The following is a 25,287-nucleotide window of genomic DNA, read 5'->3' on the forward strand; positions in this document are numbered from 1 at the left end:
AGTTTTCTCTCCTAATTTTTAGCAATGCCAAGACAAATGGTAAAGTCATCATTTGCTGTATTCAAATATGACCTGAGCTTGAACTTAACATGAGAGCCATAAATTCATGAAATGCTTTGCTTAAATGTAACCTCCGCCACAAAGGAATACTGGACATTGCCCCACAGGCAAGGAGAAAATTCACAGCAGTTCAAAACGTTTCTAAACTACTTTACAAGGAAAAGGGATAGATGTATATATACCAAGCTGTATTTGCAAGCTGTAAACTTTTTCCCATATTCAACTTTTCATTTATGAGGCAAAAGACTCCAACTGGATGGGGAGATCACTGCAGCAAAATCTTCCTTTATGTGTGCAGCCCCAACGACAATATAACTACAGGGGGTGAGGAGGTGGTAACTGTTTATTACTCATTAGGTCGGGCAAGGAGGGCTAAATGACTGTTGTGTCTTACTCACAAGCAATACGTACTAATTATATGCTGTACAAAAAAGAGTATTACATTTTCTTTTGATTTTTTGTCGGGGATTTATGTTTAAAGCTCTCTGAACTCTGGGCATATTGCTTACTTAAGCCTTCTCCATTCACTGCAGGGAACACATGGAATGAAGAGTTTAAAGCAGAGCTATATGCACCTAACCTCAGTGAAGTCCTAGGGTTAGGATTCTTCTAGGTTTGGGACTTTGGCTGTAATGAATGGCCATGGTTCATGGGCATGTGTTAATAGAGTTTATACATCTCGCCACACTATACTGTCCATTGCAGAAGAGATCCCAAATAGGCAAGTAGGAACCATATATTGCAGAAGAGATATTTTATGACTATTCTGCAAAAAAAAAAAAAATGTTTAATTGCACAATTGTACTATCCACATCATATTCCACTTTTCTACTTAACATATTGCAGTTATAGTGAAAGTAATGTATGTATTTGTTTGTCCAACTGCATAAGCAATAACTAATTTAGAAGGCTGTTTTTCCTCGAAAGTTAAAGTGGAACTAAACCAAAAACCAAAAACTCACACTTACATTTCCTTGCACAGGGCACACGATTTCTCTGGTGCTGTCCTGGAATAGTGCCCGGCGGGCACTGCCATCGTCTTCTGGCTACATCACCCGATCTTGCACTGCGCAGGCGCATGATGGAGTGACGTAGCCTGCTGCAAATGGGAAAAAAAGAGTGCCAATCTCAAAAAAAGCTCTTTTTGTGCATGCCTGAGATTAGACATACGCAGAAGGAGCAGCCAGAAGCCTCCTGGGATAGGTACCCCTGAAGGCTTTGCTCTCCCATACTGTCTTTATGGCCCAGATCCATCTCACTGCTCAAACAGTATAGTCAGGCCCTCATCTTTTCAGACATCTGGAATGGGCAGCAGTTAAACAATATTGTCTGGAATGGGGATTGGACCCCCCCCCCCCCTCGATTCCCTGTCTTCCCTTAACCTGTGGATGGACAAATAAAATATGCTATTCATTACCCAAATCATTACTCATCAGTGTTAAATATAGTGGCACCTAATTGGCTGGAGGGATGCTTATCCCAGTCCCAGAATGGGTGCTGCTGCCCAGGGGGTTGTAGGAAGCTGATATATTTGGAGATACTTTAGTCAGTTATACATATTTTTTTTTACTATTAATCATGTAATGTAACTAGATTAAAAGGTGGCCCATTTAATTCCCCAGGAGTTTAGCTCTAGACATTAAAAGACAGGTAAAACAAAACATGTAATCGCATCCCACAAAGTTTAAAGCTTTGTGTACGAACAGAGGGACTTTTCTCTCCCAGCCCTGATCTTCCGATCTGACTGTATAAAGATTGCTAAAAGGATCTGACCCCTGGCAGTTTATAGGCAGTGTATAAAACGCTTGTTTGTGACATTCCTCTTCTTTTGTGTCCGATTTGACTCCTCCACAATGGACAAGCTTCCCACTGCTTTTCTATAACACAGAACAAACAGTTGTCCTTTGTGTGATGGATTTGCAGGAAAGCGCTGTGTGCCGGGTCACATTCATTACAGCTCACAAATAAAAGCCAAGCCCAGACCAGGGGGCTACAGGCTGTCTCTATAGTTCTTCTTTGGTTATGTGGATTTATCTAGAAAGCCACTCTGAGTCTGGGTGCCAAGCACATTTCTTTCAGCTTGCTTTTATTTCATTCAAGTTTGTTATTCTTAGGAAGTACGTGGCTTTCAGGACCATTATCACCAAGAAATAAGCACCTCTTCTTGATGTGGTCGATACACAGAATTAAAGTATTCAGTATTTGAATTTCTTTTTTCATTTGTGTCCTTATGTATTTGGCAGATTGTTGTCCACTTGGTAAAGTAGCTGAAAATACATTCATATGAATATTCATTTGATGTGAATCTGTGCCAAGAATATATACACATCAAAGTATTTACATATTCTAAACAATCAGTATAAGTACATTAAAACAAACCTTTACTTACCTCTGTATCCAAAGGCATTATGGAAAAAATAATTTTCAAAATTTACAACATAAGCTTAGCTTAGCTGGTATATGAGAGAAGATTGCAACAGACTACCAGTAGGTGTTTCCAAAACCCCGATGCCCAACCTGTAGCCCAAACTGTGGCACCCTCAGGACCCCCTGAATATCTGCAATCTCTAATTACCCACTATAGCATGCCTTTGTTCTTTGACCATCTTCCATAGGTTTACCTACCCCGAGTGTGACTCGGTGTTACCGCTTTCAGCAACTTTTTTCTACCGCTAGGAAGGTTAAATAGGAAAAAAAGGAAAACTGTAGCATGTTGTTTGGGAGTGTGCAGCCCTTTGGTAAGAACCCCTATGACAACAAATATTACCACCACTGTTCTACAATGTTAGAAGTCAAATGCAACCTGTTTAGGGTCTTTGCTATGTTGTGGATCTTTGAGTAATAATATAATCACAGATTGCTTGTTTTGCAGCTCTATTACTGTCTATTGATGTGTATGTAAAGCAAAAACTTTTCGTTTTTAGTTTTGCGTAGAGAAAAAAATAAAACCACTGTCAGGTTATTTCTCCTGTGTGTGTTCTGCTGAGAAGATTCTCTTTCACTCCTTGTTTTGGAGATGCAGAAGGCAGTGAGAGGGAAACTTTGGAATTCCCATTTTGAACATCCATTGGAAGATTACCTCTCACCTTTATATTATGTTTTCCTCTTACCTTTTGTTTCAGTCACATGAATTAGAAGGAAAGTATTATATTATACGTTTATATTATAAACTTGCCTTTACATACACATTAGGACAATGTAGTGAAAAAAATGTCATGTCCATAATCCAACCCAATCATTTAAAAAGCATCTGAGCATTACTGGGTATTTATAGTGACCAGAAATGTGCTTTTCACATGAGTAGATAATTGGTGAATATTCACGTGTTCAAATTAATGTACTAAATTCTTTTAAAATACCAAAAAATAGAATTCATAAAAAAATCATACACTTATTACAAGTATTACCCACATATATATTACAATTTCTTCTATTACAGTGGCCTTTAACACCTTTGCATGTACTTTAAGTATATAACGCCTCCAGCGACAAGTTTGAGGGTGAGGAGACAATGTTAACGCCTTTTATACAACCTTCTCCATGCTTAGCTGAGGTGAATTAACACATATTCATTTTATTAGGAATAGTATTTGAAAGCGACTGCACTTTTTACAGTGTATTGCTGTGTGTGCAGAATATATTGATGACACCAGGATCACCTGCCAACTGTGCCACACCAGGAATAAAATATGCACAGTAGTCTAATGGTGAGTGCTGTGCCCGTGTATTTCTGGTGTCCTGGAAACTATAAGCTCATTTAGAGCGATGACCAAGGTATAAAGTCAAAAAATTTTGATAAGCAGTGCAAATATAATTTATAATAATTCACATCCTCCGTAAAACCAAAGGAGAAATAATGTTGTGGGCAAATATTGCTGTTGACACAGTGAAATTCTATGAGGCAATTGCAAGATTCATGCACGAATAAAAGTCACTTTTCTATGTTATTAGTATTTATTGCTTTTCTAATTTATCTGAATATTTAAAGCTTACAGTCTAAGGCAGTTTTTCTGAAGCTTTATACCCAAATGGGAGCCTTGAGACATTTTTTGGTCTTGGGGAACCTTTGTAAAAAGTAATATTCAGGGGTCAGTGAGAGACATCTAACTAACATTGGTGGTTATTGAGTAAATTCAAGAGGTTGTTGATAATCCCACCTTTAAAGACAGTTACAAAGAATATTGGCATTGTGTCAATCACTACTTCCCACCACTACATATTGTGTGTTACTTGCCCCACCTCCTAGATTGTAAGCTCTTCGGGGCAGGGTCCTGTCCTCCTCCTGTGTCATTGTCTGTCTGTCATTTGCAACCCCTATTTAATGTACAGCGCTGCATAATATGTTGGCGCTATATAAATCCTGTTTAATAATATAAAATATTAATAAATAATATTAATGATAATAATATTAATAATGTACTGTGAGCTGCTGATATATAAGAATTATAGCAGGGGTTCCCTAGGAAATTAAAGGATTCCCCAATTTAATAAAAGTCAAGAAAAAGTGAACTATCTTATTACAATTGCATCTGTCAAGGGATTGGATATATTAGGCGGCAATTAAACGATCAGGTATTGAAGGTGATGTGTAGGAAGCCAAGCTTAGGACTTGAATAACTTTGACAATGAGCAAATTCTAATGCCTAAACAACTGGGTCAAAGTATCTCCCAATCTTGCGGGGGGGGGGGGGGGGGGGGGGGGGGGGGGGGGGGGGGGAGTTGTTGCATTGACAGCTTTGCATAGGGCTGAGCTTTTATGATGGCAGAGCTTTTCTGTCCTGGGTATGATGTACTGTGGATGAACAGTAACCACACAAAGGTCATGATTTTAATTCTTTTAAACATTGCTTAGTGTAGGAGCTAGGGGATTCAAAACCAGTTATATAAACATGTTCTATGGTCATTTTTCAATTCTAACAATGCCTAAATGTTGTTCTAAGATGAATTTAAATATATAAATTAAATATGAAACCCTTAGGACACATAGTAAACTTATTAAATCAATAAAGCCTGAGGTTTTAGGAAGACACATATATGTGTACAAGAAGATGAATGTTTTTCATTCCATGCTTGTCCTGACCTTTCAGCAGCCAGGGCTTAAGTAGCAAGAGACCAATTTTGCCTTTTACTGACCTGAAAGCCATCCAGCATTAAATACATCCCATATGGGCTTCACAGAAATCACATTTATATGAGATGAGTGATTTCTTTTTATCCACTATATTTACAAACCCAGCTTTTTTCGTTACTAGTCTCCTGTGCTTTGCTGATTTGCCCATGCCATTTAGTAGGCTATAGATCCAAAGATCTTCTGAATGGAGAATACTTTGACCTTAAAGGGAGGGATAATGGATAATAGGTCCATTGGAGACCAGGAAAAGTGCTATCACTTTTTACAAAAAATAACAGCATTTGTTGTTGAATTCTATTTCATGCATTGCAATCAGCTTACATAATCACTACATTTATATATGAACTAATAAACTATACCTTGCAGTATGATACAAGGTCTGCTTATTTTTAAAAAGTGTCTGTAAAGAAAAAAACTATATATATAAATATATATACACACCCTATTCCCATTTTCAGACCCACGGGGCCTGATTTATTAAAGGCTGGAGAAGATACACTTTCACCAGTGAAGCTGGGTGATTCAGAAAAGCTGGAATGGATCTGGTCCGGGATTGAAAAAAATTGCTATTAAATAGTAAATGACTTTTAAATACGATAAATACATTAACCTCCCTAGCGGTTCTTTTCTTTCTGGTTTTATATGTCTAAAAGCGTTTTTTTCATGAAAATGTATTTAACAGTATAATATATTATGAGTATAATAAAGTTTGAAACACAAAATCATGTCAAAATAACAAATTGAATAAATTAAAGAATACACATATATTTAAAAAATTATATATATATATATATATATATATTTATTTAAATAAAAAAAAATATTATACTCATACTATTTTATTATACTGTAAAATAAATGTTTATGAAATACAATGTACTGCTGATTTTGTATTGAATGCAATACAAATGGATTTTGAATTTCCCGCCTTGCCCCGCCCCACCGGCTCATCGTATTCAGAAGATGACAGAAGTAGAAGGAAGACAGGGATCACGGCGATGGACGGCGCGGGGCACTGGCGGATTAGGTAAGGCTGTATTTACTAACTTTACCTACCCCGAGTGTGACTCGGTGTTACCGCTTTCAGCAACTTTTTTCTACCGCCTAGGAAGGTTAAATAGGAAAAATAGGATAAAAATCCATTCCAGGTTTGCTGGATCAGCTTCACTGATGAAAGTGTATCCTTTCCAGCCTTGGAGAGCTTTAATAAATTGTCCCCATGATGTCTAGGAATGATGCCAAGTGAGTTACTGGGGATCCACAGCAACCCAACTCTTTAGAGAAGATATTCTTGCATTGGACTAGAATGTCCAGTTGGTGGTGCTCATTGTTCCCCAGGAAGCAAGGAGCCCATGTCCTGCAATAGGAGAGTAGTAATGTGTGTATATAATTCAACATTTATTTTACAGGTACATTTTCACAAAACACTATCAGAAACAAGAAGTAGGAGCCCAGATCTAATTAGCTGGCGTTGCATTTTACTGCAAAGTCTGCTTTAAAGAACAAGGTTTAAATTAGACTGTCAAATACAGAGCTTTCTCTAATGGATCTAGTTAAATTTAAAAAAAAAATATGGAAGCACAGAGTATTAAAAATGTAAAGGTCACATCAAAAGTAACTATAAGGTGCAAAATGCAAAAACAATTCAGAACTGGCTGGTAGAAAAAGTGCCCCTACCAGGTAAATTTGAAATAACATGTCTTAAAATTAGTATATTAGTGTTTTCATATGTTTTATGAGCTGATAGAATTATGAGCATATGTTTTATGAGATGATAGTAATATGAGCTGATAGAATTAAAGGAATGTTTAAAATATTTTAAAATATAATATACATTTTATATTTATTACATACATGATATACTATATAAAACATATTTACTGTTATTGGCATTAAATATTAAAACATTTTTTAAAACTTTTAAATATTCATAAGGCCAGTATAGCATGGGGCCTTTGCCTAAAACCCCATACAGATGTCAATCTTTCGTGATCTTTTCCATCAACAGATGAACTGGAGATATGCACACACAACACCGAATTATGGAGAGGGGAGCATGAACAAGCAGTTGCTTTTTAAACTCTTGATAGTTTCGGATCGGGAGTTCATAAATATGACCCACTATCTTGGCCGACAGTCATATGAGGAGTGTACGTAGGTTAAGAATGATAACCCGAAGAAATCTAAATATTGAGAATTTACCTGCCCATATTAGTGACCTCTTCCTGACTGAACTATACATAAACTTGGAACAGTTACCCAGGAAATGCACATTCTATAATGGACATTTACACACATTTGGTATATATATATTAAAAATCATTAGCACAATAGCCCTTACGTGATATATTTTTATTGATTTGTTGTCTTCCCCTTACAATGGAGCCCTTAAACATGGGAAGCCAATACTACAAAAAGTATATTTAATGACAAAAAAAATATTAATAACTGTACACTCCTCAGCCAAAATAAAAAAAAACTAGCTGTCTAATATTGTGTAGAACTTCCTTTTGCTGCAAACAGGTGGACTCTACAAGACCTACAAATGTGTCCTGTGGTATCTGATACCAAGACATTGGCAAAAGATCTGAGAAGCTACTCTATCTCTACCAGCCTACCACCTTCCTATAATGCATCCTGCTCCTGACACTTTCACAGGTAAATGACACATATCTGACCACTATCATCCTCTAAAAGACAACAAGCTTGATTTATAAGAGGATACACTTTCATCAGTGAAGCTGGGTGATACAGCAAACCTGGAATGGATCGCTAGCAAATGTTTTAAATGCTGGACCAGATCCATTCCAGGTTTGCTGGATTACCCAGCTTTACTGAAAATGTATCCTCTCCAGCCTGGGAGAGCTTTAATAAATCAGCACCAATGTTAATCATTGGTCCAGGTATGTGGATAGAAACAAGAAAAGATGGCTTTTTTCTGGCAAACTGGATATGGGAAAGCTCATTTATTTAAAAAAAAAGAGAGACTTTATTTTTATACAATTTAAAAGAAACATAGTTGCAATTCAAACAAGATTGACTGGACAATGAACAAGATAAATGAAGAGTCTATGTACATAACAAATTAAATATGTGCTCCTTAGTATTTTTAAAACATCGGAATGTACATCATATCGGTTATGATCCATTAGCAAATAGTTACTGTCTCACACCCGACGCGTTTCACCTAGGGTAGGCTTCTTCAAGGGGAAATAAAGAGACTCTAGAGATTGTAGTAGTACAAAATATAAATAAAATATTCAATAAATGATGTAGAAATATATACTCAACAATGAAATAGATACTTTAAACAGACTAATCAATCTCAAACCGGGGCCAAAAAGGTTTGGATGTTTTGATAATAACAAAAAAATAATAATAAATATATGAGGAATGCAAACATATTCAGAGTATTAATGAATATTATAATGTTATGAATGTGTCTTACTTGGTTACCAAGGCTATGGTGTGGGAATATGAAAGTTGAACCGGATGTAGTTGGTATATACTTGGCACAAAGGGGATTACCACTTTTCTAAGGTAAATATCAAAGAATAGACTATGTAGAAAAACAAATATGGACAAAAGTTATTCAAGCATCTAAAAATGAAATTACATTGGGGCTGATTATAGTATTTATGAGGAACCATACATTAAAATGTGTGTTTTTTGTAACCACATCCAAGTCATATCTGCAACAGAACAAAATTACTATTGTTTGTAATAAGTTATAAAAGTATTTATATTGTATAACTTTACACATTAAATCAGAGTAACCAGTAAAAATTAGTCCAGGTAACCTTTTTCTATTGCTCTAAAGTCAACTTCTGTCGCTCAAGTGCCCTGGGGGTGGGTGGCTTTTTGCCTAACCCCAAAAGGCGTTTTCAGGATACGTAGATATCTGCATGGACACTAATGAGCCTTTGGCTGTAATTCACTGTGTGTCCTGACGCCTTTCTTCCAAAGCCAGAATTAGTTTTTTTGCAATCTGACCCTCTGCCTAATCCACTTCTTCCTTACAGAATGATCTTTCCAAAATCTCAGGAATTTACACTAGTTGCTTTCAAAATTAATTTCATTTTTTTGAATCAATACAGGAATGAATACATTAATTTGTTTTTTTAAACTTGCCTTGAGTGTAGGTTTCATCCATTTACAAGAAAATTTGAATAAAGTCGATGACATTCATGCATAAAACATAAAAAATTTTTTAAAAGTCTATCATTTCCCCAAATCAACATATACATTTCTAATAGACATACAAAAAGGGAAAATATTGTTCTCATTGCAAGTTGGGATAAACAGCCATATCGATGTAAGATCCGCTCCTTAGAGTATGCTTTGCATTTATGTTTTTAAAAACTGATTTTCACAATAATCGCGCGCAGGGCGACGTTTTGGCATCAGTTTGTTCCATATTAATTGTAGCAAAGGTTTACCTGATTCCGGTAAATTGATTTATCCTGGGTGGCTGCTTGTTTTCTGCTTTCTGTATTACTGCAGTTTAATCCCTTTACTGGGAGTACATCTTGTTTCTGAAAGAAAGAAAGGTAACGGTTACTAAATGTTTTGTACATAGTAATATCTAGAACAAAATCTCTACAAAAAGAATTTTTTAATCAGCACTGGAATTTATGTAACTTTTGTGAGCTTTAGCAACTGGAAAGATGGAAGTTTTTGTAGTTGCAGTGGAAGTATACTTGTCCTGTGCTGATTTTGTTAGGAGGTCCCACATACATGAGATTTTATAAGAAGATGAACAGCCTGCAGCTGCTGACCTTCTCAAAATTCTCCTTTCCAAGTTGTGCTACTGCAGGCCCTTACTTCTCCATATGGTACATAATATTATGTTCTTGGTCTTCTCCTTATGCATGAAGATTGAACATTTTATGATTAGACTCAGAACTAAAATCATGCACATGCCTTAAAATATTGAGAAATTGAACATGCGTTGAGAAGCTTTCTGCAGTCATAGAATGCTTTTACCATTTTTGCTAAAATATTGCAGGGGTATTATACTGGGGCATCCACAGTATACACATCACTGGGTCTGTGCATAGGTCAGCTCGCTTAGGTGAATCAAACCGTGTTAAGTGTAAATGTGAAGTCCCATAAACTTGTATGGGTGTGCAGAACCAAGACAAGTGAACAAAAACCTGTGGCACAGGTTCTTGGGTTTTTGAAGAAAGTAGCTGAAGTTTAAAAAAAACAATGTGTGCACCTTGTATGCGTCTTAGAGATCTTGTGTGAATTCCACATTTATTTTTTTAATGCACTGCTTGCTCTATTTATTTCTTATGTCACAGGGCTGGTACAGTGTAATCAGGACAATGCTACAATGTAATTATAAAGACAATGGAGTATAGTTGGACCAGTTGTGGGGGACAAGTGGCACCTTTTACAGTGAAAATCTAAAGATAAACAGAACAGGTGCAATAGGCCTGATTTATTAAAGCTCTCCAAGGCGGGAGAGGATACACTGGTCCAGGATTGAAAACATTTGCTAACAAATAGCAAATGACTTTGAAGAAATTCATCACAGGCTTGCTGGATCACTCAGCTTTATTGATGAAAGTGTATCCTCTCCAGCCTTGGAGAACTATAATAAATCAGTCCCAATGTTTCCAAAATGAGCTTTAGTTCCACTTTAAAAAAATATCTTTGAAAGACCTCAATGAATGTTCAGGAGCAGAATATTCTGGATCCTAAGGAGAAGCCTATGTTTTCTGTATAATATTACGGAGCATACATTCTCTTTTACCAATTACATTTCACAATTTTCCAAATTTACAATATTTTATGAGCTTTCCTCTCCTGCTATTGTAAGCATATTTTAAAAATGGTGCTCCATTACTCCACAAGTGAGTGGAGTTTCTTTAGTGTAAATACAGTACAATGATTGTTACCATACAAAATCTGAGTCTCTTTTATAACTGACCTGGAATGGACCTGGTCAAGGATTGAAAAAAATTGCTAGCAAATAACAAATTACTTAGAAAAAATCTATTCTAGGTTTGCTGGATCACTCAGCTTCACTGATGAAAGTGTATTCTCTCCAGCCTTGGAGAGCTTTAATAAATCAGGCCCAACCTTTCACTCCATAAATTCTCAGGGTATATAGGGCAGCACCACACAGAATTAGAGATAGCAGTCCTTTCTTATTTGTCTGATATGTGACTATTGGGTATTGTTCAACCACCTGGGGGAGGATGGGATGGCACCCAAAGTTAGAGAGCCCAATGACTTCTAGGTACTCTACTGACTTCAAAGGAGGTCAAATGTAATTTCACAAAATTCCCAATCATGTGTGAGGAAAAAATATTGCATTTTTTATTTGAGGACAGTTCCATGTATCATCAGATTACAGGAGAAATCTTGTACATTCTGAGATACCCCCAGGGATTCATTTAACATGATAAGGATCCATGACACTACAAACTCTCAGTAATGGCTGGTGTTTATCAACATGACTATATGCTACACATATAAGAAAACCTTTATTGAGTAACTTATAACCATGCATTAGGAAGAAAAGACCCAACAACCATAAAGGCACCTTGAAACAGCCATGGAATTTTATTGCCGGTTTAATGCAACTTTAAATTTTATTAAAACATAAATAAACTCATAAATCTCCACTCACTTCAAGTACAACAAATTATTTACTTTCAGCTATCATTGCTAGAAATAATGATCCTGATCCTCATGGCAGATAATGATTGTTCAAATGTTCAGGCATTGGGTCTGATTTATTAAAGTTCTCCAAGGCTGGAGAGAATACACGTTCGTCAGTGAAGCTGGGTGATCCAGAAAACCTGGAATAGATTTCTTAAAACCATTTGCTAGCAAATGTTTTGAATCCTGGACAAATTCCATTGTATTATCCAGTGGAACAGATAGAATAACCATGCCAGAGAACCATTGGGTGCCATGCTGCCAAGTTTGGTCATCTTATACCAGAGTGCCCAATAGAACAATAATCAGGAATTATTTTTAAGAATCATGCAATGTCAGCATTTCTATTCTGTACTGGAAGAAAGTGTATCAGAGACAACACCAGAAAAAAAATAATAGACAGGGATGTGATGTTGTTTTTATAAGGACCTTGATGATAGGATTACCAGGTATTATTTTATTCAAAGCTACAGCTTTAAATTTTTGGAAAATTACTTTTTAAATTTACTTTAACATGTTTACTCTTGCATGAAATTATAGTAATTGGGTTTACAATATAATGTAATTTAGGAAGGAAATCATTTCAAATCATTTACACATATATGTAGCAAGTATTGGATTTTAACTTGTATAATTATTGGTAGCCATTATATTTATGTAATACGAATCTTCTCTTTACCTAATCTATAACGCATACCTGATATGCAATCATTATTTGTATGATTATTGTATACTATTTTATGTACAGAACATAACACTCTCCACAAGTCCCCTGAAGATGTCTGTAAGCGAAACGTGTCGGGTATTGAGATGTTATCCCTACACACCTTATGCGATTTATTGCTCAGATATTCCTCCGATAAGACACATGGTCCTATCTCCCAAGAAGTCTTTAATGGGAGTGAACAAGCTGTTTTACATATGTTACATAAAGAATTTGTGAATGATTTACCTAATTCACCTTATTAACCCTTGCTATTATTATACTTAATTTTGCCACAAAAAAACCCCAGCCTCTTCTTTTCTGTTTTCATATCTTTGTACACATTTGTTGGCACCCATCTGTGACCTTTGGAGGAAAAATGAGGTATTTTTTGTTCTGGATATGTTGACAGGATAGATAAATATGCCAGTATACGGGGAAGGTAAAAAAAGTTTTAGGACAAAAAAAGTACAAGGTACTAGTTGACTGAGGAGTACTTACCATTTCAAAACCTTTTCAGCCAATCATTCAAAAGCTACCACAATATTCCACTGAAAGGCCCCCAAGGAGAACTGGACAGCAAGAAAGATTACATTCCAGTCCCAGATTTTAAAATATATTATTGTGCTGCATTTAGCATCCCAGATGAACATGTACTGAGCTCACCAAGCTAATTAGCACATGTATTCACAGGACATTAATAAGAGATCTGTGTCAAGTCAATGTGAGTATTCACAGAATAATATTCTTGGACACATGTCTGTACTTTGTCCACAACAGACTAATATTATGATGTATTCAGAAATTAAAGACTTGTAAAAGCCAAACTAAATAATTCTGTACATGCTTGTCACAGCTGTGTTTAAAACATAATGTTCTTGGTCTTTTTGCATGTGGTTTTCTGATTTAATAGTTACCTATATTGAGACGTATATAAGGGTGCCATTGCTGTTTGGATAATGCTGGCTGCCTGGCTGTCCCTGGCTGCAGGCCAGTAAGCCAAAACACACAATGGATCACTATAATGGTGGAGCAATCAGCAATTTTGGATGGATAGGATAGCAGCAGGGGGTTACTACCTCCTAACAATCTGACAAAGTGGTCACCAAGACTGAAAGTGAAGAAAACTTACCCAATGGGACATAATTCCAAAATAAATACATAAAAAAACAAAATTTTTAACCATCCGCTATTCTATCCATAAACAAGTTTTGGCTTTATAAATAGTGTAACTCATCCTCCAAAAATTAAAGTATCAGTTTTTGGTGTGCTGGCTGAAATCAAGTTACTTTAACAAAGCAAGCAGCCTGAATACCATTATTCCCCCACCCAATAAAGCTTTTCTCCGTTTTTGAATCTCACCGTCAAGCATGAGCGTACGCCGGTGGCTGCGGCTGACATGTGCCCCCTTTGTGCACCATGCAGACGAGACTATTAAACAATGAATTTACCACAGCAGAATAGAGAGGAAGAAAATAGAATGAAGGTTACAGGGGTAAATTAATATAGGAGGAAGCAGCCTGTCTCATCACATGTAACAAAACATGCTTTATCAGTGAAGCAATACATTCCCTTTCTACAATACATCTATGTCTGCCCGGAATAGCTATGATTTACAACTCATAGTGAATCCTCAGCTAGACCTCTATTTCTATGCTAAATAAGCACGAGACGCACACACGAAAAGAGCAACTAATAGAATTCTGAACTAAGCAAAAACTTGCCCAAAGCTTCCAGGGAGTATGTATGTATGTATATATATATATATATATATATATAAATATTTACATACACACACATACACACATATGTATAAATACTTTGCTTTCAGTTTAGGACAATACGTTATTTTGTTATTTTATATATATATATATTACATATATATATATATATTTATAAATGACAGATACAAAAAAATAGCTGTTAACCCTGTTAGAAAACCAATGTGCTCCTAACTTTCCATGTTGGGCTGATAACACATTGATCTGTTGCACTGATACTCCCAGCATTGTTGTCAGTCCTGCTTAGGTTCTCCTCCCCTGGGCTACAGAACATTTCCATCTTAAGTTTGAGAAGAGGAGTTTATCCTGAAATAAAGCAATTAGAAGTAAAATTTCAGGCAGGGTCAGGTGATGTCCCTTCCGCAATAAGAAGTCTTATCTGCCTGATTGCTCCATCGAACTGTCAATATCACTGAGCTGTGCAATCCCTGCTCCCCCTCCAGTTACTGGGGCTGAATAAACTCCCCATGCACCTGCAGGGGAGTTATGTCATCTCTGCCCGGCCAATCAGGATGAAGGAAGAAGGGTGGCATCCTGAATTAGACTTGGTACCCGCAAACCTCTATTCAACAGAGCTCAGACCGGGAGAAGAAAGGTTGTACTGAGGTATGCTGCACAAAATGCATTAGCAAAAAATTGCTGATATAAGAGTTAGCAGAGAAGATAGGAAGATGGCCTCATCAATCTGATGCTCTTTTACTGTATAGTGTTAGGTTAGAGGAGGAGAATGGACAAGCCTCTATACCATTGGTCGACATCCTTTCGGACCTCATGGGCCACCACATCCATAATTTTAAATCCCGCCCATGCCCAGGTGCCGTGTGTCACTAAAGGGTAAGAAAATTCCCCCAGAGTGATGTTATGATGCCAGAACCCGCCCACTCTCCTAACCCCGCTGATCATGTCCCCCGTATGGACACATCTTTCAGTATGTCCACAGCCCTGCGCTACTGTCCACCCAGGATGTTTAGCAAGCAGGTCTGAGCCTGGGATTGGAGAGCCTGTGATGGGAGATGGGGGCACACTGGCCTGATAATTATTCTCACGGAGCACCAAAATTTTCTCATGGCCCACCGGTTGGTGACCGCTGCTCTATACCTTGACTGAAACTAGTGTCATCTGCCGTGCAGTGTAGCAGTCATATGTAAACCTTGGAACTAGATGGACAGAAATATAAATCCCGTGGCACATTAAACATCGCCCTTCTGTCTACCACATTTCATCAAGCTGCTGGATACCTCTAATACTTTGAGAAATTTTACAAGCAAGTCAATAAATACCAAAAACAAACTATTGCTGTTGTTTCCTGCTTTCCAAAATAAAACCTGAGTTTTGTGTGGGCTTCTTAAATCTCTGTAACATGGCAGTGAGTTTTCTCCATAAGTCTTCACCCCTCTAAAAAGTCCACTGCAAAGTGTCTCTTTCCAAGTAAATGCCCCAATAAATTATTTCTTTCTACAATATACAGAATTCATTGAGGAAGTGTGACTCTGTGCCTGTAACAGCAGCCGCAGCTTGGCAACAACTGGATAAATCTGCTGGGGATATCTGGAGTCACAGAGAAAAGCCAGTATGTGAATAAACTTGCAAACAAGCAGCCACAGCTTTATACTCAAAAATTCAACTGCACTCATAAATTGATGCAAATAAAATAAGCTGTGAATAAGTAAATCTGTGTGTGTCCTTAACTTAAAGCAACTGTAACCTAAAAAATACAGCTTTGCGCTCGTTTTGCAGCAGTTCCCCAGTGTTGTTCATTATTCTCCCATGGTGGATTGATGAGCTACAAATTAGTAATGATCACTATGAACTTCTATGAAGGAAAGAAAAGTGAGCTGACACTCGTCCTTACCCCTCTCCTATCCATTGAACGGAACAATGCTGTGTACAGCACACAATTGTTCTCCTGTCACTGGAAACCATCACAAATACAACAAGACAACATTCATATACCTCAGATACAATGCATATCAGACCTACATAAATGATGTACTTAAGCATTTGAGAATTCATACCAGAGCTTTCACATTAAGGAGTGGCACACCCCATACACTGCAAACTACAAGGCCAAGTCATAAAATACCTACTGGCACAAGAAGGCAACCTACTATGTCGTTACACCGGTGGAACACCATGTATGTCAATTATTATTATTGGGCCTGATTTATTAAAGCTCTCCAAGGCTGGAGAGGATACACTTTCATCAGTAAAGCTGGGCGATTCAGCAAACCTGGAATGAATCTGGTCTAGGATTCAAAACATTTGCTAACAAATTACTTTAAGGAAATCAATTCTAGGTTTTCAGGATCACCCAGCTTCACTGATAAAAACGTACCCTAATCAGCTTGGAGAGTTTCAATAAATCAGGCTCATTATGTTTAGATATTCAAGCAGAGCATAATGTGTGGGATGGAACATTGGAATTGGTGTTTCTATGTTATTAACCCTAATGAAATTGCCTTTTTAACACCTTTTTCTTCATTATTTGGATTAACTTTCTATTTTTCTGGGAAACCACTGTGAAACTGTGAGAACAAGATGACTGGACACTACACAGGGTCCACCATTACTGTATGTTGAGTAAATACAGTACAAGGGCAAGAAAAGAGTCAACATTTTAAGAGTTGTTCCCAGAACAAGAGGCATATGGAAATCTTCAATGAACATAAGTTCTAGGGACAACTTGACAAAATGGAAACCCCGATAAAATGAAAACTTTGATTTACTGTTGTGTTCATGAGGCAGGAAGTAAAGGAACATTTCCTAGATGGTACACAGCCAAACATTTTTGATTTTGAGTTGATAACCCATTTACTGCTCTATTAAAAAGCCCATCACACTATTATTCCATCGGGTTTCCCTCAGATGCTTTAGGTGGTTACAATCACAATAGTAGGGAATGCACATTCCTTTTTGGAAATGTCCCATGATGCTTGTCCATATTTCTGATAATGGTGTGCTTGTGTTCAACAGAAAACATCCTTGTGGACCAACACCACAATATTTTAGGGCAGGCTCTGACCTGCAGCAAGATCAGTTGAGCACATTTGACAGCAGTCCCCATTCTTCATTCCAAAGGTAGGGACTTCCCCGAGGCAGTGGTTAACTGGCATGAGGAAAAAGTAACTACACCACAACATCATCGCCAGTATGAGCATTAGAGAGCTATTCCATAAGTGTTGTCATCCCAGGACCAGAAGCCTGGAAACTAGAAAGATCATCAAGTTCCAAAAAAACTGCAGGCACATCTGGAACTAGTTGAGGGTAAGCTACTATTTAATTCATTTCTAAGCTTATTTACACTATGAATACTATTCCTAACTAATTTTTGTATTAGTTACTTGGAATTCTAGATTTTTTCCCAAGCCTAGAATGCAAGTACATTCATCTATGGATGTCTAGGAGTGAAAACACACACTTATAAGAATCCACTTGACTGCCAATATCAATTTGGCAAAGCAGTAATTTTAGATAAATACAGTTAATGAGATGTATGCTACTGAGTGTACATTAACTACTGAGAACCGTTAATTATAATTGATGGTGCACCAAGCGCTTATGATTTCATCAGCAACGTTGGGGAAAAAAAATGCAATAATCATTCATCAAATTTGGTGCGCTTTGCATGTTCCTGGCGCCCAGTCTCATCGGCCGCTGCGTGTTTATAGGCAAGAAGTATCGGTACAAAGCCTATATTTAAAACATGATGTTAGATAATGGAAACGGACATGTATTCCGTAAGTAAATGTGAAAGGATAATGGTCCCGACATAGAGAATGAAAGAAAAAGTGTTTCATTTTCTTATCGGACACGTTGAATATTCTTGTGACCTACTTGAGGATAAAAGTATGAGTATTGATTGATGCAATTAATGAGAGAACCACGGACGACAAAGTAACAGGATTCTCAGCCAAGCTTCTCTGGATGGTATTGTGTAATAGAATCTTCATGTAGAGAGTTTAGAGGGAATTCGATTATGTCCCGCTCTGATAACTGGTTGCCTTGGTTACTAGTTGGAGAGCTGACATTCCACTTGTATCCCGAAGAAGCATGTTACACGTGCAATGATATGAATAAGAGTAATATATATTATTAGTGTGGTAGCTGCCGGGTTGAGGAATCCATCTTTATCACCCGTCCATGTGCTCGGAGACAAACTTGAAATTGTGGGCAGCAGCTTGAGGAAGGGTAGCACCGAAGTAATACATTACCTGTATGTGTCTACAGTTTTATTTTAGCTTTCCTGGTATATATAGACCCCCCGTGAGTAGAGGTGCTCATAGACCTTAGATGGCCAATAGATGCCCAAACACCTGAGGTGTCCATTGATCTCACATTTGTTAAGTCATGAGTGGGAGCAAATACGTACATTTTTCTCATGCCTGAAAGAATATTTTTTTCTCTGATTATGTGGCAAATGACTTCTATTGATCCATGTGAGCATGCTGGTTTCTATTCTATTTTGGCTCTAAGCTGTTCTCTGGATCCTTGCTCATGATTCTTTATTTGTCATTGGTTCCTGCCTCTCAGATGTCATCAGAGGAACAAAAAATGGAAGACCACAACCTGAGACCCAGCAAGACTGAAACCTTCTAGTGGCAGACAATGGCAAAGAATGGGCCTTGGGTGGCTTCCTAGACTTTATGCTTTGTAGAAATCAAAAAAACTAACACTAGCCCAAGGTGGGCATTGGGAGGTCCAAAGTGTATTTCAGCACATGGCGCCTGGAATGTCCTCACACAACAAAAAACCCTCACAGGGTCCTCAAGACAATTTTGCACTGGGGGGCCACTGTTGGCTAGGACTACCACTGCATAGGAATGTTGATTATAACAATGTAGTTGTAGTGCTGGCAACAAATTCCAGGTGCATCTACTGCTGCATGCATGTTATCCTGCATTATGTCAAGTGTCAACAGGAGTTGTAGTAAGGTAACCCTTTCTAAAGGGGCTGGACCTTCTAAAAATCTGCACCACTTCCACCAAACCCCAATACACAAATAGTTCACTTCTGTGTTAAGCGCCCCACTAAAATACAGGTGTATTGTGATGTACACTACACCACCAGTAACTATACTAATCTACTTAGTATACTATACTATGATCATTTACATGATCTAATAAAATATTTTGCTTCAGCTACACTGGCAAGATGTATAAAGATATTGTGATGAAATGTTTTAAAATTTAACTGAGGTGGGAATAGTTCCTTTAGCTGAGATCACATGACCAAAAATCTTGGCATATGGTCACATGAGCAGTCAATGAAGGAGTGTTTATTATAAAAACAGCAGTGTTCCCCCCAGATTTATTTTTAAACTGGGTGGTTATTAAAAAGTGTGGGTGGTGTGCCCAGCTAAAAGGGTCTGGGAAGAACACTTAATAGGTAGGGGGTGTTTATGTATGGGGGCAGGATGGGTCCTTGGTTTTACTTTTGGCTCCACATTTGCTTTCAAAATACTTTACTGTAGTTTTTAATGCACTGTACATTTTGGATACCAACAGGGATCAGTAGAGCTCTGCACATAGGATACAAATTTAATGTGATTTTTACAAAAAAAGTATAGCTATCTACTTTATATTAAGCACTACTCGACCCATTTTTCTGGTAAATCCTAAGCAACAAAAAAAAAAAAGATATAAAACAAGCAAAATAGGACACACAAAGAACTAATGAACACTTGAAGTTCTGTATGAAATAAATGGTGAAACATCTCTGTGTTAAGGCCACAATGTTCCCTGCAGAAGAAATGGCCTCCGCCATCGTCTTTGTTGCACTAATGAAAAAACATTGATTTTAAAATAATGAACTAAATCATTAGATGACACTATCTTTATCGTTTTGCTCTTTCCATTCACACTCAACACAGGCAAACGGTAACTCGACCAAAACCATCATAATCTCAGCAGCTTGGTGCAACATGTTTTTACCTAATTTACATTGAATTGATACTCCAAGCAAACAGCTGAATACAGGGATGCAACTTATTTATAGGAGCTGTTTAGCACTCAAGATATTTGTACAGGTAGTCGCCGAGTTACATATGAGATAGGGACTGTAGATTTGTTCTTTTGTATTTGAATTTGTATGTAAGTCGGAACATGTACATTATTTTATTAAATGTAATTAGGACAGATGTTTGTCTCAACATATTATTAGGCAGTGTGGTGTCAGTTATTGTATAAAATTCTCACAAATCACAGACATAGACATCACAAAGCCTAGACATTCATTATCTTCTGGAGCATACTGTGCTTTGTGATGCAGAAAGAAACAACCGCAGAGTTTGTCTTGGCCATTAAGGAGTTACAAGAGGTTGCAGATAAGCTCATTACTTAACATCACCCATAACCTCAGCTGTGTTTAGCAAATGTTTTCTTCCACAAGTGATGCAAACCGCCCCCCTCCCCCCATCAAGCCTCTGTCCAGCACACAAGCAGCAGGGAAGCCCCGTCCGTATCTAGTAGTCAGATGTCCTTAACTCGGGGACTACCTGTATTGTATTGCTAAAGTCCTCAGACTAGCCCTGTCTTGAAGTGAAAGGCACCTGCCTTTGATCTGCAGCAGTTAGGTAAAACTTACAGGTCTCCATTTCACTCCATACCCATGAGCTCATCTCTCTGTCTGCTCTCTCCTTCCACCCAAAGCAGAAGTGATTGTCTACTTGTGCTACATCTTCGGTTTTCTGTACAAGGTATCCTAAAAGGCTGATACCAAGTCAAATTTAGGCATACCCTGGCTTCCCTTGTGTACAAATTCCTGCGTACCTTTGTTGGGAGTTATGTCATCCTGGCATGGCCAACAATATGGCCGAAGATCGTCTTTGGGAAGTAAACAAGAAAAAAGGTGGCAGCACCTTGCAAAAGAATGGGGATAGGTAAGCAATCCCAGGTTTAGTTCAGCATTTAAACAGATTCTGTGACCTATCACACCCATCTTCCCTACCCCACCATACTATTATTCGAAATAATTAAAGGGCACAAAGTCATTTCATGCTTCCTCTGGCTACTAGGACACCAACAATTATCATAAGCCTTAGGCAAATGAATGGATACGTATTCATTTTTAAATGCAATTAATGTAAGCATCTGAATCAGGCTTATTCAGACTTAAATACTGGCAGGGAGCATGATGATCGGAGGAGAAAGCAGACTGAGCAGAGAAATAACTGCATCAGATTACTGCTTCTCTTTCATTGCCACAGAATAGGGGTGGTGGAGCTGCCAACATAGTAGTTGTATGCAGTATGCCTATTTTATTTATTTTCTTGTATTTATATAGCGCCGACATATTATGCAGCACTGTAAACAGTCCATAGTCATCTCACTCACTCAGAGAAGCTTACAATCAAATGTCCCCACCATAGTCATATGTCATTAAAACAGTCTAGGATCAATTTTATGGAAAGCACATTAACCTAACTGCAAGTTTTTGGGATGAGGAAGGAAACCGGAGTACCCGGAGAAAAACCACACAAACGCGGGGAAAACAGGCAAATAGGCAAATGTCTGAGATTCAAATCTGTGACCTAGTGCTGCACAGGCAAAGTGATAACCTCTGCGACAAAAAAAGAGAAAAAAAATCACATTATTTTATTATCCAGCAGTGTACAAAAGTGGTAGATACTGGTGGAAATGTTATACTTGTAGTATAACTCCACCTGATATAGTGTTTATCTTGCTGGGCTGTTGACTTGGGGTTAAGATGTGTTTTAAGGCTCCTATCCAGAGTAATAATTGGGATATCTTGGGATTAGACATGTTTTTGGCAGGCTGGAGACAATCGGACAGCATGTTGGCAGAGTTCAGCAGCGGGTTTTAAAACAACAGGGTTGCCGGCGATCTCAAGTAGATAAATGAGATTAGTCATTTTGAGTTAAATGCTTTTATACGCACCATCTACACATGCTGCTTTTCTGCTTCTTTATCCGGAGATCAGATTTTGTTTTCTTTAAAAAAAAGGATACAAAATATTACTGCTAACACAGCTTGAGGCATTAGGTAGGAACGTAATCTACGTAGAATTAATTCTGAAATAATAATAATAACGTTGATAACATAAAATGTTTTTTGTAAAAAAAATAAAGAATGTATAAAAAATGAAATGTAACAAAAAAATAAAAAAAGGGAAAAGTTCTTCAAATGCAAATATACAAGTAAAGTGAATACATGTATGTCAATAGTGCTAGTACTACATATATTGGATATCACCACACACGCTGGAGTGAGAAAAATAACTCTAGGTCCTTCATTTATTATTATTATTATTATTATTATTAATAATAAACAGGATTTATATAGTGCCAACATATTATGCAGCACTGTACATTTAATGGGGGTTGCAAATAACAGACAGATACAGACAGAGACACAGGAGGAGGGGAGGACCCTGTCCTGAAGAGCTTACAATCTAGGAGATGGGGGAAGTAACACTCAATAGGAGGGCAGATGCATTTATAGTAAACTGATGAGATGTATAGGCATTGAGTTAGCTATAATTTTGGGTATCATATTTTTTGCCATTTTAAGGCCACATGCAGTATTTATTATTTTTTTTTAAATTAAAAACTTTTTTTTTTGCACCAAAAATAGGAATTTTATTGCTGTGATATATATATATATATATATATATATATATAATTAGCACATGCACACCTCATGCCATATTCTTTATCACACTGCCAATCTGTCCTAAAATTGTTACTGTCATCGCACACTATTGTGAAATGTTAACACATAATATTTTAACGCATCCTAAACTGTTACTATTGCTAACCATGTTGTAAATCACACCACATGCACAGAATAACTAACAGTTCCATGTGCATAGAATAATGACATTAAAGCTGAATTCTGGAGAAATCCCCTTGCAGCATGCGTCCCATGCAAGCGTTAAATGCTCGTTTTCATCTAAGGTATCATTAATAGGCACTTTTACCAACTTCTTGCTCCCCTGACGGCTGGTGCTTTTATTTCCCTCGATGTTCTGGGTTATGGGTGGGCACTCGGAGACTGCTGGTTCTGCATTTACGTGATGATGCCAAAGTGTCCACGACTGACTGATGAAGAATTGAAGTGAAGAGGCATTGAGGGACTGGTTGTAGAATTATAAGAAATGTAGGGGAGTCAGAAGGAATGCCCATATGGCCAAAGCCCATATGGAAATGCCAAGCAGCCATCTCTACAATGCATATACAAGGCAGTGTAATACAAAGGAGGCTGCAGATGATCACCAAGATGAACCAAGCAAAAGAACAAATAGTGCAATAAATGCAATTGTTTAGTGCAAACCTTAAGTACATAAAATGTGGAAAAATAACAAAAACCATAAGGTAATGAAAATGTTGCATGTGTTATTTTGTAGTCAATAAACCTCATATAGATAAATACACCAATATATCTCAGACTGGAGGTTTATATGAAGACAATAATCTGACAAATTACCTATAAATGTATAAAAGAAGAAATATAACCTGAAGCTTGCTTTTTTCTTCATTTTCTTTTTCGTGTAGCACCTTGTATGATGTTTAATTTGATGTCTAATTTTATATGATATACGATGGCGGGATTGTGTCTGGAGGTTGTAATAAAAATACAGAGCAGAAACGACTCTGCACACGCCAGCCGTTCGTTGACAGGAAATGAAGTTTTAAGAAAACAGTACAATTTATCTACATGACATAAAACATGGAACAATTTTCAGGGTGATTTATCAAGGGGAACCGCTCTACTTAAAGTGTGCTGTCTTACTGCATGCCTGATGTTACACTTTCTGTGCTACATACTTAAGAGGAACTACCAAAATTCAAAGTCCTTATGTCATAATACATATAGAGGAAGCCATGATGCCCTAATATGACAAAAATATGTTGTGTTGTTAAATTTGGTGCAGGCACACGCTGAGGTTCTTCACCTGCCTTGAGCAAAGCTGCATTTTGATGTGTTGATAGACCTTTACTACATAGCAACTTAGTATAGCTTGGTATACTGGGTAAAGTCCCTAAAGTATAGTTCTGATCAGAGTATAGCAAAGAACAATATAGCAGAATATCAATTATTTACCTGTTAATAATAAGATCCTAAAAACACCATACAGCAAAATCTACCTCATTCACTCCATTGCACTGTATGGAACAGATATAGGAGAAGACATTCTATATACACCATCCATTATCATATATACAGTATATATACTATGTTTATGGATGACAATCTTGCTAATAAATTATAAATATACACTCATCAGCCTAAACCATTAAAACCATTTTCCTTATATTGTTTAGGCCCCCCTTGTGCCCCAATTGCCAACCATCGGAAAGACTGTGCAAAACTTCTGAAGGTGTACCATGGTATCTGGTGGCACTACGACTGTAGTAGGGGATCTTTTAAATAACACTCCCTTCACCAACCTGCTTTTACCTGGGTAAAAGATGTAGATCCACCTGGTCATCCACATAAAGAAAAAAAATGTCATCTGTAGAATTACATTTTTTAACAATTATTAATATTGATACATTGGGACTGAATCAGATGGGTAAAATATCTTTCAGTTACACTTAGAAATCCAAAACCCTGCTGTCTGTTATCATTTGTCTATCTTTGGGACATTTGTGGGGCAATGACCACTGCATATCAGGAACACCCCAGAAGACCTTCCAATTTGAAGATTCTGAAACCAAGCGGTCTCCTGGAGAGGTCAGTGGTGGCTTGTTTTAAAGCTTTGTTACTGCTTGTATACGATATATAAATCATTAGATATACACACAGCACACTGGTGCACCTACCTATTGTCTAACAAGAGCTACCACAGTAAATCAGATATTGTCCTATTAGCAAAGAAAAAATGGCTCTACTTTGTCCCTCTGATTTAGTTTTTCTTTGGTAATAGTGTGTGAATTCATGACACAATTTCTGGGTTTATTGATTGATGATACCTTT

The 25,287-nt window shown here is 37.3% G+C and overlaps 1 protein-coding gene across 5 annotated transcripts in view; it reads right to left on the minus strand.

Moving 5' to 3' along the window:
- KLHL29 (kelch like family member 29) overlaps window positions 1-25,287 on the minus strand; it is a 642,275-nt gene that overhangs the window by 498,173 nt on the left and 118,815 nt on the right. For 4 of the 5 annotated variants that reach the window (XM_072407482.1, XM_072407479.1, XM_072407478.1 and 1 more), the window contains exon 3: window positions 9,631-9,726. The gene's annotated coding sequence lies outside the window, so the exon portion shown is untranslated. Of the gene's footprint in view, window positions 1-9,630; window positions 9,727-22,245; window positions 22,299-25,287 lie in introns of all 5 variants that reach the window. The other variant, XM_072407480.1, reaches the window with a different exon arrangement.

The sequence above is a fragment of the Pyxicephalus adspersus genome, chromosome 4 (assembly GCF_032062135.1).
Source record: "Pyxicephalus adspersus chromosome 4, UCB_Pads_2.0, whole genome shotgun sequence".
NCBI classification, from domain to species: domain Eukaryota; kingdom Metazoa; phylum Chordata; class Amphibia; order Anura; family Pyxicephalidae; genus Pyxicephalus; species Pyxicephalus adspersus.